Below are 12,771 nucleotides of genomic sequence, written 5' to 3'. Positions count from 1 at the left end.
TTGGTTGTTCGGGTGAATAATCCTAGAAATGATTCAAGGTTTTTGTAACCGTAATACTATCCGCCATGTTGCCCATTTGCAAAAGTTTTCGCACGGACGAGAATAATAAAGGCAATAGAAATGTCAATATTTGACATTTCTAATTCTTTTTGTCAAAAAAATATGGAATTCACTGTTTCAGAAATGGCATTTTCGAAAATGACTCAATCTCAACCGCATAATGACGTCCTACACACTGTTGTCATGGTAAGAAACTCGCCAGTAATCAAAATAAACGTTTACGATTATGTCTCTATAAAGTGTCCCTAACGTATTTCAACAATATTATTAGGTGTGTCTTAATTCAGAGTTAAACTTCATTAACATAGAAAGATATGTTTCATCGGTGTTATTAAATGTTTTGTATTAATTATTTTTTCGTCGTTATAACTATTATATTACTTAATTCTCTCCTGGTAAGTTTTTCTGAAGTAACGAAACTATTTTTTTATTTCTCCTACTTTAATTTTCTCGAGAAGGTATTAGTTAATGTTCCAATCACTTAGACAACTTTAAGATAAGAGTTGCTGTTATTAGATAATCCATTACTGGTGAATTCGGTATCGGGAATGTAATCTAATGTTTTTATCTGCCTATCGAATAATCTTGCAATGCATGTTTTGATAAAAGTGCATAACTTGAGACGCCATTGCAATCTCAATCCTATAATCTCATCTTGCTAAAAAGGAGAATAAAAAATGTGCGTTATGAAGGCTGTTTAAAATTTATCAAACTTCTAAAGAAACGACTCCACAAAATCCATGCAATGGAAATGTAATTCTTTTTCATGAACTGTAAAGTTTGGAGATGCGCCAATGAATTGAATTTAGTTAACCATATCTAATTCGCACATCCGATTGACTAAAAATAACTAAAGGTAATGCAAAAATAAAAAAAGCAATTGAATTAAAAACATGTTCCTGAACTTAAAAGAGATGTTATCCATGTCATTTCAATTGGTTCGAGTATTTGGGGACAGCCGATATGCGTAAGAATTAAAATCTTCATTTAAGTATTTCCAGAGTGTAACAAAATATCCCGCTGTTCTCGGATTCATATCCCTCACCTAATTAAGTTGGCCATGTTGTCTTTTTTATTACAGCAACAAATGAATTAAGCCTGACGGATTCCAAAGTTAGTGGTGCTGTAGTTTTGAGTTCTGCAAGATCTCATAAGCCTTATGACTTTATTTGATTAAATCCTATGAATCAACATTCGTAGGATTCTTAGGATGCTAAATACCTGTATTAGCTGTCCTTCTCACTCTTTCGTGGCATAATGTGATAAACATTATGGCCGAATATGTCAAAGAATAAAATATTTACTGTCGTAACTTTCTTCCGTTCGGTGGAAATAATTCATACGCTTCCCATCACATATTATTTTAGGCAAAATATCTTTTCTTGCATTCGTAAAAATTTAGATGAATTTAATGGGTATACTTCAATCTAAACTTTTCCAGTTTTCCGGGAAACTGGGAAATTATTACGTTTGTTGTGTATTTGGAACAGTGAATTAGAATGTTTCTCTGAATGAGACAAAATAATGAAGAGGTGTCTGCAGATTGTTGTACCTACTTAAGATAATTTTCCTGGTGGAACAATCTATAACTCTCTCAAAGGATTACCAAAATAGGTTAGTAATTTTATGCCTGTAATATATTGCCACCCTTTTGAATTTCTTGGTGAGCATAACTTATGTGCATTCAAAACTACATATTACTTCTAGCTAATTTGCCTATTACCGCGTTAGGTATTGAGTTTCGCTCTACCTTTTCACATTGCAATTTTTTTACTAAAAATAACATGTTTTTCCAAATTTTTACTCTTTACTAATTTCTTAATTAATCTGAAATCTCAAAATGAATCAACACATTTATCAATATATCGTAAGTAAATTTCCATTTACTTACGAAATTACGTAAGTAAATTTCCATTTACTTACGAATTTATGAAATGTCTCCATTATTAATTATCAAATAGCTAATGTACATAGTGTCCTTAAACCGATTTTCCCACGCACTTTTTATTGGCCTTACAAGGCTTCCCGTCTACTGATCTTTACTTCCAGTATGCTCTTCTTAATTCCATCGCTTGTCATAATTTGCCCATACGAGCTGTTTCTTCTTAATGGGTTTCACAAAGAGCATCGCCATCATCTTCTCTGTTGTGTACCTTCTCATCCCCTCATCCTTCTCACCCATTTCTTCTGTCAATTTGATTTTTCACACTGCTCCCTATTTTTCCTTTTGACTCTTTCTGTTCCATACCTATAGTGGCGCAATTGTGCCAATTTTAATCGCTGTTTGTCGCTGTACTTTTCTTGAAGACGCAATCGCGTCTTTTTCATGAAATCTTTCTTCGCTTGGTCTTTTCTACTTGTAATATCCATCGAGCTTTTCCATCCTACGTTAGAAAATAATATCCAGGTTGGCAAAGGCGTCCACTTTATGTGGATGTGTAAATGCGACTACTTTTTGCGAGGTGTTTCGCCCACATCTGCATTTTGTCCTGACCCGCGGTTCTTGACACAGAGACAAAGGAAAACAACATGGAATCATGAAAATCTTTGTGTTCATTGCCATACATATTTTCGTTTCTACGTTGAATGCGAGCCTTGAGATTAAGAAGCATTCATGCATTTGAATTTCAGAATGGTTTTGCGCAAGTTTAAGATGATATTCACTTCAAAATTCTTTAGCAATGAAGAGAACCGAGGCGCCAAAACTGTTAACTTGTAGACTTCTTGCTAATTTCAAATTTTAATTACTGAAATTATTTTTATAGTTGTGAGATTTCATTTTGAGTCCAGATTAATATATCCAGGAATGAATATCCACGTAAATAAAATATGTTTGGTTTTGCATGATTTGCTCTACCTCGACATTCCTCCCAACAGTACCACATAAATGGTAATGAGAAAAATCGGATTACAAATCGTTCACGTAACCGCATGACTTCATTATTCAAAAAGTAATTAATGCATTAATTTCCTTCATGTATACTCTTATGTTCCGGAATAGAGCTTAAACACTAATTTAATGCCGAGGGTTGCCTTTTCAAATGAACAGTACCTGTAAACAAGAACGGTATCTTACTATCAGAGAAAGATGTGGACTATTAAGTTCAGTTTCCGCCCATAAGATTTTTACGTCTACCCTCGTATCCTAACTGGTATATTTGTATTATTAATTTTTTTCATATTAATGACAACATTCAGCCTCTCAGGCGGTTTTACTAATAGAATATCAATTTTCCTCATATTTAAGATTGGAATTGAGTCATTCTAATTCAAAAAAATTGATCGCCCTTCATGGAATCAGTCTAGGTATTAAATGCGTTCTAATGGTTGAATTTCGTGTAAACTAGATGGCTGGATGATTGGTAAGCTAAAAAAACACACTAGGTTCATATATGCATATAAACTCGGTTCATATATCGGCATAAAAAGAAAATATTTCTCCTAATACCCTAGGGTATGCATTAATGTACAATTTCAATATTGAGTTCCCAAATTTCCTACGTGCCATTTAGTTATCCAAATATCAATTTAGGTCTGTTTTCAATAGGAAACAATATCTAACACCTTTCTGAGAATGTATATCTTACAATAAAATACATTGGAATTTATATTTTAAATGCCACTAATTTCATTTTTCTAAAACCTTTTCCGATTAGTTCAGCCATTATTTTTCGTGATGGCAGTAAAAAATTATAGCCTTATCGTGTCTATAATTTTAAAAAGTATAACCTTAATCTTTAGTGAAACGTATCACTTTCCTTTTTTGTTCGGATTGAAGTTATATTGTCCGTCGATAACAATTTTAATATACTATTTCTGATGCTTGAAAGGTTTTTATAAATGCCCACAGATAAACTTTAGGTATTCGAGAGACAGTATGAGGTAAAAGTAACAAGGAGCTATATGGATAAATACTTACATTCAGTATTAATTTGCTATGCATAATTCTCAGCATGTGGAAAACATATCTGAATATTGGAATCGCGCAAGGAAAAAACAAATTTACTGGAATTTCTTCTATAAAATTGCATGGGTCCATTAGTTGAATTGAGCACTGAATTTTCCATTTTATTTGTATTTGATGGACCCTGTAATTTTTTCAGGAATTCACGGAGAGATTCCAATTATTTTGGTTAGTAGCAAGTGGTAGTAGTTGCTGTGAAATTATATTTTTTACATTCGTACTCATGTACTTATCCACCCAAAGTCTTACAGGCTCATAGGCTTAATCGTTTATTTGATATGAAATTTCATGAAATGTACTGAAAAATAGTGAAAAAAAATTGTTAAACATGAATAATAAAATAGAGGCATTTGTAATCGGATGACATGGTGACATGCCATTGCTGAAGTCCGATTTCTGTCCATTGACATTTAATAGTGAGTGACAACTCTTAAACCTACCGGCGAAGTCCGGGAGCCTCGGGTAGAGCATGCCGGCCCTGGCGAGCCACTCGAGCTGCATCTGCTGGAGGTGGTGCTGGTGGTGGTGGTGCGGGGGTGGCGGCGGGGGTCCGGGGTGGGGCGGGGGATGAGCGTGGTGCTGCGCCGCGAGGTGGGCGGGGGAGGCGTGCCCAAGGGGGCCGGAGCCGTTGGGGTTCGGTGCGTGGTGACCCAGGGGCGACGCGGAGGGCGAGGAGGACGACGCGGGAGGCGAGGAGGAAGCTGACGACGACGAGGAAGACGGAGAGACGTTGTTGGCCTGGGAGGACGCCGCGGATGCCGCCGACGCCGCCCCGGCACCCGCGTTCACCCCCATCTTCAATCCATGGTGCTCCAGGGGATGGAAAGCGGAGCCAGTCAGGGAGTTGGGGGCGTTGGGGTGCGGGTGGTGGTGGCTGGGGTGCGCGTGGAAGGCCGCGTAGAGGGCTGCCGGGTGGTGGGCGAAGAGGGGTACGACTCCCCCCGAGCCAGCAGCGTTGCCCAGGAAGCCGGGCCTCGGAACTATGGGCGAGGCCGAGAGGGATATGGGCGGCAGGGGCGGCGGTAGTGGCGGGGGAAGCTGTGGGGGCCTTTGACGATTGCTGGTGGCTGACAGGTCCTCCCCCTCTTCGTCGTCCCCTCTTCGGCTCCCTTCGTCCTCGTCGTCCACGTAGATCCGGGCGTCGACGCCGTGGATGTCGTCGCGGACCCTGATGGAGACCCCGGAAGGCGTCGCGTGGCCCCTGATTTCACCCGCGTCCAGCATCCGCCTCCTCCGATCGCCCGCTTCCTCGTCGGTCACCATGGAGCCCTCCTCGTCGTCTTCGTCTTCGTCCGCTGTCGACCGGGCGCTGTCTTTCGTTTCTTCCTCCTCTTCTGCCTCCCTCGAGTCCTCTTTGTCCCTCCTTGCTAGGAGGGCCTCGATGCAGAAGGACTTACGTCTCTCGGTAGTCATCCCGATGTCCTTAGCGCGTCTGCAATGCTTCAACTAGTTGACACTTAATGGATTGTGTAAGTTGTATATATTTATCATTAAGTTTCTATTGGTCTTACAGCTGGAATGGTCGTCTTCAGATGTCTCAGGATTTACGTCACCAAATCTTTCTTTACACACGTTCACTTATGTTGCAACACATTTCCTAGTCTACAATTCATTTCAGTTGTCTTAATCGGTCTTTTAACAAAGAATACTGTTTATTTGATCACACCTATGAATCCTGAAATTTCCAACGGAAACTCTATTTATCCGGATGTATTTTTAATAGGAACTTCCAATAGTCAAATAATACGCTACTCCTTAAGCCCACCGATGTCCCATGTTAGGTAGAAAGGAAATTCAAGACCGTTAGTTACAAATATTTTTTGTTAAAACCCTTATAGTTTTTCAATAATCAAACTTATGCGACAATTTTGCACGGGAAACTACGAACAAGACTGAAGTAAGCACAGAGAAAGCAATAACATTCACTCTGTGAATATTTCACCAAGTTCTAGATACCTCCTTTGAGAAATTCGGCGGACGGCACTGAAATACTAATAAATTACCTCTGATAATTTGGTGTCAACTCAAACTGCATATCCCCAACGGTGGGCCCCGTGGATCGTTTGGGTGACGTCGATCGACCGAATCAGTTCAAACTGACCTCGTGGCACTTCAGAATGGGACACAATGTCGCCTCACTCGAGGGGATCACCCCTTGAGGAGGACCTTCTCCCGAAAAAAACAAAATGACCTTCCCGCTAACGAAACCACTGGCTATCTGCGGTCTCTGTTGTATAACTCCCCACGTTTAGATGGCGCACAACTTCGACGGGCGCCAAGTCGTAGGCCAGTCGCCGGTGCGGAAGCGAGGGTGGATCAGCGGAGGCAAGAGAACGAACGGCACGCGCCCTCTGTCGGTTGTACAACGGCGGTGATGCACTGCTCCCCTTGCTGCGGCGGACGGCGCTCTCTCTCCTTCGCCGGGATCGTGAGACGCACTGCCGGCGTGCGATTTGGAGTGCGATGACGGTTCGTCGGTGCCGCGGGAGTTGGGTCTGAGCTCGAGAAGGGGGCGGGGCCGTCGTCGCGCGAGGGAGGGCGTTGCGGAGGGGCGCGTCGGGGTTTGGGTGGGCGAAGACTAGAGGGGAAGGGGATGGGGATGCTGCGAGGGGGAGGGATGAAATTTTGGAGTGGGGAATCTTGGGGAAAGGGGGAATGAGCGACACCGTGCTTTGTGTGGAGGTGGGACAGGGGGAATGCTCCGGCGGCGGCGGAGAATACATAGAAACGAGGGTGAAGGGAGCTGGAGGGGGAGTTACCGATCTGTAAGCGACGTGGCGGGAGGCGGACGCTCTGCGAGTGATTCAACATACCGCGCACAACTATTTCGCGAGTGCTACCGTTAAAGCGAATCTTCTCGAAAGCGCTGAAATGACGTGTCGGTAGCGCGTGGCCCGCTGTGTTTTTCGCTAATAATATGGGGTTTTCTTAAAAATCGCACTTCATTGGAAATGGTGCCGGTTGAATTGCAGTGCATTTTGATTTTAGAGTACGAAATGACGAAATAAATACAATAACAACTTTTTTTATTTTGTTGCATTGTAAAGCTAAAGTATTGCTCGTTTAAATTACCTTGGTTTTCTTATTCATTCATATTCCAGTGCATTTAGGTTTTAATGAAAAGTCAATGAAATCTTTCGATAAAATGAAATTATTTGCCATCAGATAGGGTAATGCCTCTAAATCACGGTTAAGATAACACTTCAAAATAATATTTTAGAAATGTTTTTCGAAAAAAGGCACAAATATTTCACAAGTTATTTAAGTTACGTCACGAAAATCAACACACCCTTAAGGATTCTCTCATGGATTTACATTACTCGTAAAAGGTTTTAATTGAATAATTAGGGCAACTAAGGAACACCAAACACTTGTGTTAAAATTTTTCTGAGAAAAATAACGTTTTTACTGGCTCAAGATTTCACTTTAAAACTTTGTTGATCTTGTGGCATGGGTGAATGTTTTCCATGCATATTTAATTGATTAATAATTAATGTAATAAGGAGAAAATGGGTAGGGATTTTTATTTGTATTTTTAGTACCCTGCAAGCCTCCACTAGGGTTTATGGCTGGGGTTGAATACATACCAGACTAATGTGGCATAATTAAGCGTTCTTTATTTGGGTTGAATACATTTCCAACTTCTTACTTATACATTGTACCAACCTTAAGAAAGCAGCAATAACTTTCATATTTTCAACCTAAATTTTGTCTTATTCATTTTTATATCCTTTTCCAATAATATTTTCCATTGCAGCTTTATATTTTATTTATTTCCTTCACTTTCATGTGAATAATTAATATTTTTAATTATTTTATTTAATGTAAATATTATCGGTCGTACTCGTTTGGAAATTAGAATGTTATTCTGGAGGGTATGAGGTGAATTCTCATTAAATTAAGAATATCATAAACGTGAAAACTGGGCATCTTGGATTTCACTACTCTGCATCATCTACTCCAGGTGACCAATGTCGCTGTTCTGCGTCATCACAAGTGTATCTCTCTTTACTCACTACCCCTATTGACATAACTTTCTATTAAAATTGCCATGAGCCACTGTGCACATATGCCTCTCTTATAGAATATTTTATTTATCCCCTACCACACATCCTAGCAGTGACTTGCAGGTAACTAAATTACATTAAATAAATAAAATATTGTAGCTAGTTGCATATACGCTGTTGATTGTACGTTGATTAAACTGATTAGTACTTTAAATAAAATAAGAGCGTTAATATTGTTTTCACAGAATTTTCCAGGAGGTCCTGGGACCCAAAAAATTATATAGTTTAAGCGAAGCTGAGGATGCTTAGAGGCGACCCTGGGAATCGAATTCGAGCCCTCCGGCCAGAGATACCAGTGCTCTACTCACTGGAATACCACATCACGAATTTTCTACTGTATCTGCGTTTAGTAACCCTTTACCTTTCCATGCTATTCGAAGCACTTGGGAAATCAAGCACAGAGACTGAGATAGAATTCAGGTGTGACTCAATTTCCAGATAGACACAGTGGTATAATACAGAGTATCTTGTGCAATACTTATGCAAGTATGTAATAGATGTTCTAGTATTGTACTTAATACATGTATACTAAACTAGTTGTTGTTTCTTGGCAAACAATTATTTTTAAGAATCAATCAATTTAATGAATTGCTTTCACGTTTATTTTGAACATTTCACATCATAATATTCTTTCAACGTGATCCACGGCTTTCCTCTGGGTTTAGTCCATCACTCAAAAGATAATGCAAGGAAATAGCCGCATGCGGAATTTGTTACGGAATGCAGTGAAGCTTGCTTAGCGACAAGAAGGACTATGCGTAGGGAATGCACGCAATATTAATGTTTTTAAAGAGTAAATATTTGTTAGTAGTGCCAATGCTTTTTTCTATTTTCAATCTTTCTTTTGAAAATTTGCAAAGGCGTCAAGATTGAGTTTGACGGTTGGTGAAGTCTCTTTACTCAAATAATCTATTCTGTTAATTTAACGGTGATGAATAAGGCAAATTAAATGGCATTGCTGGATTTAAGAAATTGAATATGGTTCAAGTTTTCTTGCAATTAGCACATCTATAAACTATGGCTAATAACTGATCATATATGTACATAAAGAGCTATCAATCATTTATTTTTTTGTAATTCATAATTGCAATATAATTGAAGAAATTAATTATAAAATTAATTCAACAGCATGCTGAAATAATTAATCATGCATTTTAAATAAATAATGTTAGCATAACGATGGAAATTAATTGGAAATGTCATGCATCAGCCAACCTGTGGAGGAAATTTTATTTTAAAAAGCTAAGAATTTAGCATTAACGTTTCGAAAAACGTTTCCTTAAAGTAAAAGAGGGGGAGCATGTAATTATGGCACTTAACAGTCAGGTTGATTATTCGCGTCTCTCTCTCCCTCTTAAAGGACGCTTAATATGGTACACAAGCTCGGTCGGGTGGGAGGATCCTTTTGTTTCATCACAAGATCTCGTCGGTCGCCGGAGAGGAAACTTAGGGGAGCGGGAGGATAAGGATGGTCGTGGGAGGGAGTGAAAGGCTGGAGCTCCTGATCTAATTGTTTTCGGGGAGGGGCGAGGGATACTTTTGCGTGGGAGGAGGGGAGACGAGTGGGCGTGTCAGCGGCCTCGAACCCGGGCTAGGGCGGTGATTGGTGAGCCGTTCGCCACGCCCCCTCCCTCATCCCCTCTCAGAAGGGGACGTTGGCGGGGGTGGCGGCGGACGGGAGGGGATGGTCGGGCGTTCGGAATGAGGGACGATTTTGCCCCGAGGGTGGGGAGGGACGCGTTAGAGAAAGGGGGAGCGGGCGTAAGAGGGGAGCTCGCTCACTTCCGACGAAGGAGGAGTGGGGCGAGGGACGCGCGACGTTTCAGGAAAGGAGAAGCAGCGATGTTCGAGCTGTTTATTTTTTCATCTCCGAAATCGAGGCAGTCTGAGGGGTTGGGAGGAGTCGTCTCTCGATGGCACTGTTTGCGCGTAACAAGCCGGATTTTTCATATGCCACCATATGTAACTTTAATGTTTCTTCAATTTTATTATAAACGCTAAACGCCAATGAATTTAAATGGTGTTTTTCAATCATTCCTCTCCTGGGATGTGGTTCTTTAAAATAATAGCTAAAAATATTTAATGATATTTAAAAGCTTCGAATGAATAGAGAAAATAACATTTTCCTGGAGGTCAACTAGTAGCATTCTTTTTATTATCCACATAAGTTTACACAGTGAAAAAATTAAAAAAATTCCCGGTTCTCAGTTTTAGATCTAAGGGAGAGAATACTAAGCCCGAAAAAGAGATAAATGCTAAATGCACTAATGAAAATTCAAATGTTTTCTATTAGGGGAGAGTTTGATAGGATATTTGGAAAGCAGTGTTATACATTCAAATGTCTTGGTGGTTGAGATGAATGCAATAAAATACTCGAGTTTTAGTTATTTCATAGAGTCTTCCTAACAATTTATTGTTGCACACTCGCACGTCCTCAACAAAAAACTAAATAGTTATCATTGTTTTAATTTTCAAAATAGTAAGAGATAACTTACATATTCGACGGCCTGTTAGTAAGTGTAACTAAGTGTAATTCGCAGTAAGAAGAATTAGTTTTTTTCATAATTATATCAAATTCAAAAATATTTGAATACATATATCGAACGTAAATAAGAAACGTCAGTTTTTGGGTTAAAAAACATTTTTGTAAATATTTACTGCATATTCAGTCAAGGTACCCGCATCAATGAACCAATTTCTCCTGCACCTAAAATAACGTCATTCTGAAAGATTTATTTGCTGGAAGTCTATTTTAATTTTTTTTCTTATTCAGTTCTCACAATTGGCAATAAATCTAACACTCCTAAATCATCCTTTTACCATATCTTATTTCTTCGCAGCACAGGGCCCCTGGATCGGGGGGCCCGAGTTTGATTCCTGGTACCTTCAGCCTCACCCAAGCTATGTGATTTTTAAGGCACCACATCCGTCTGGGAAACCACAGGTGGCACAGGGAAAGAAAAAAACCCTTGGGAGAGGAACAAGCATGATTTGTGAATTTCACTCACCGTGTAGAACGAGGTTAGCTCTACCCTCATGTACCAAACCAACCTATGAGTTTGGTTGTTGTGGTTGGTTGATTTGATATGCTTTTGTAAGTCTTGTCATAGTGTTCATCAAAATGGTGATGTAGATGAGGAGATTGAAATTCGTGCGGTATATACGTGTATATATATGGTTGTTAGTATGGGGATTCTATTATAAAAATGTGTCTGAAATAGAAAATATGGCATTGTATGAAAGTGTACTCCCACGACATTATTGTGTGGACGCAAAGCAAGCATCCCAGAACAAGCGTTAATTTCAATTAAATACAGTGGATATCAAAAGAATTTATGCGGTTAAAATAGCAAAGAAATGGATAGGAATGCTTAGCTTATGAAAAAATGAGGATTGGATGCATTGATAATAAAAAGAAACACGAAAGAAGTGTGCTTCACAGGTATGGCCATGTTGAAAGAATATGACCAAACGAATAAAGAAGAGTGTAATAAATGCTTTGAAGGAAAGAGGTAGATCGCGGAGGTCATGTTGAACGTGGTCGAAATAGGCTCTCTAGGCATAGAATAATAGCAGTCTCAGAAACAGAAGATAATGTGTTATGGAAACATGAATGTGTGTGAATTTGACGAAGGGGAAAAGAATGGATAGAATTAGAGAAAGGGAGTTTTCTTTGGTAGCCAAAAACGGAATTTTCATTCGTGTATGTATCCGGGAAGGGAGAATCCCGAATTGGTTTCCCTATTATTGTTTTAATTTTTCTATTCATAATTCAGCTTTTTTGTAACAGTTCTTTTACTAGAAAATTATTTGAAGTTCTATGGATATGTTTGCCCTTTATTTATAGTGTTTACCGAACTCTGTAACGGTGGGAAATTATAATTATCCCAAATTTGTTTATCATAAATATGGTGCTAAATGTAATGAATCTTGAAGCTCATCATTCCTGTTTTCGTTGTCTGTATAAACACGATTGACTGAAGACGATTTCAATGAGCAAAATACTACATTTTGTTATTGCCTAAAATTAATACAAAGGAAGAAGCCAGCAAAATGCATTTATCGCCATCGTATTCAAATACTAAATTCGTACCCAGATAGTACATAAAGCGCACTTGCGTCGATTACCCTACCCTACTCACTATATAATTTAATCATCATAAAACATCATAATCATAATATAATTTAACCCTCGGGTGAGTTTATTGTTAGGTAGTTTAAAGAATAAATATCCATATTTTCAGCATTATTGGTTAATTTCAATGTATGACAATTATTATAGAGTATCATAAGATAATAAAACATTGTCTTTCTTCCATATACCTACTATGAAGAGAACATTTTAGGACTCATGAAATTACCCCAGTTTCTACCATTTCCTTACTAATCACCATGATATTTTATTGTATTTTTTTAGGCTTTACTTCATATTTTTCCAACCAATTCTATCGTGTATGTTCACAGATATTCGCAAGGCAGTTTCTGTTCATTTTACATTCAGTGATAGTGAACAAAATTAGTCATAAAACTTCTGCTTTCCTCAGCAGCTGTTGTTTTGGATAATGCTGATATTTTTGTTATATTAAAATATTTCACCCTACTTGCGATTGATTCCGGGGACTTTGATAGTGTATTTTCCATTTTTATTACGTCATTTAGTTTGATTCATCCTCGGAAAAG

Source organism: Hetaerina americana, unplaced genomic scaffold, assembly GCF_022747635.1.
Source record: "Hetaerina americana unplaced genomic scaffold, ioHetAmer1.1.p SCAF_1, whole genome shotgun sequence".
Taxonomy (NCBI): domain Eukaryota; kingdom Metazoa; phylum Arthropoda; class Insecta; order Odonata; family Calopterygidae; genus Hetaerina; species Hetaerina americana.
The sequence above is the reverse complement of the archived record's forward strand: the minus strand, read 5'-3'. Positions refer to the sequence as shown.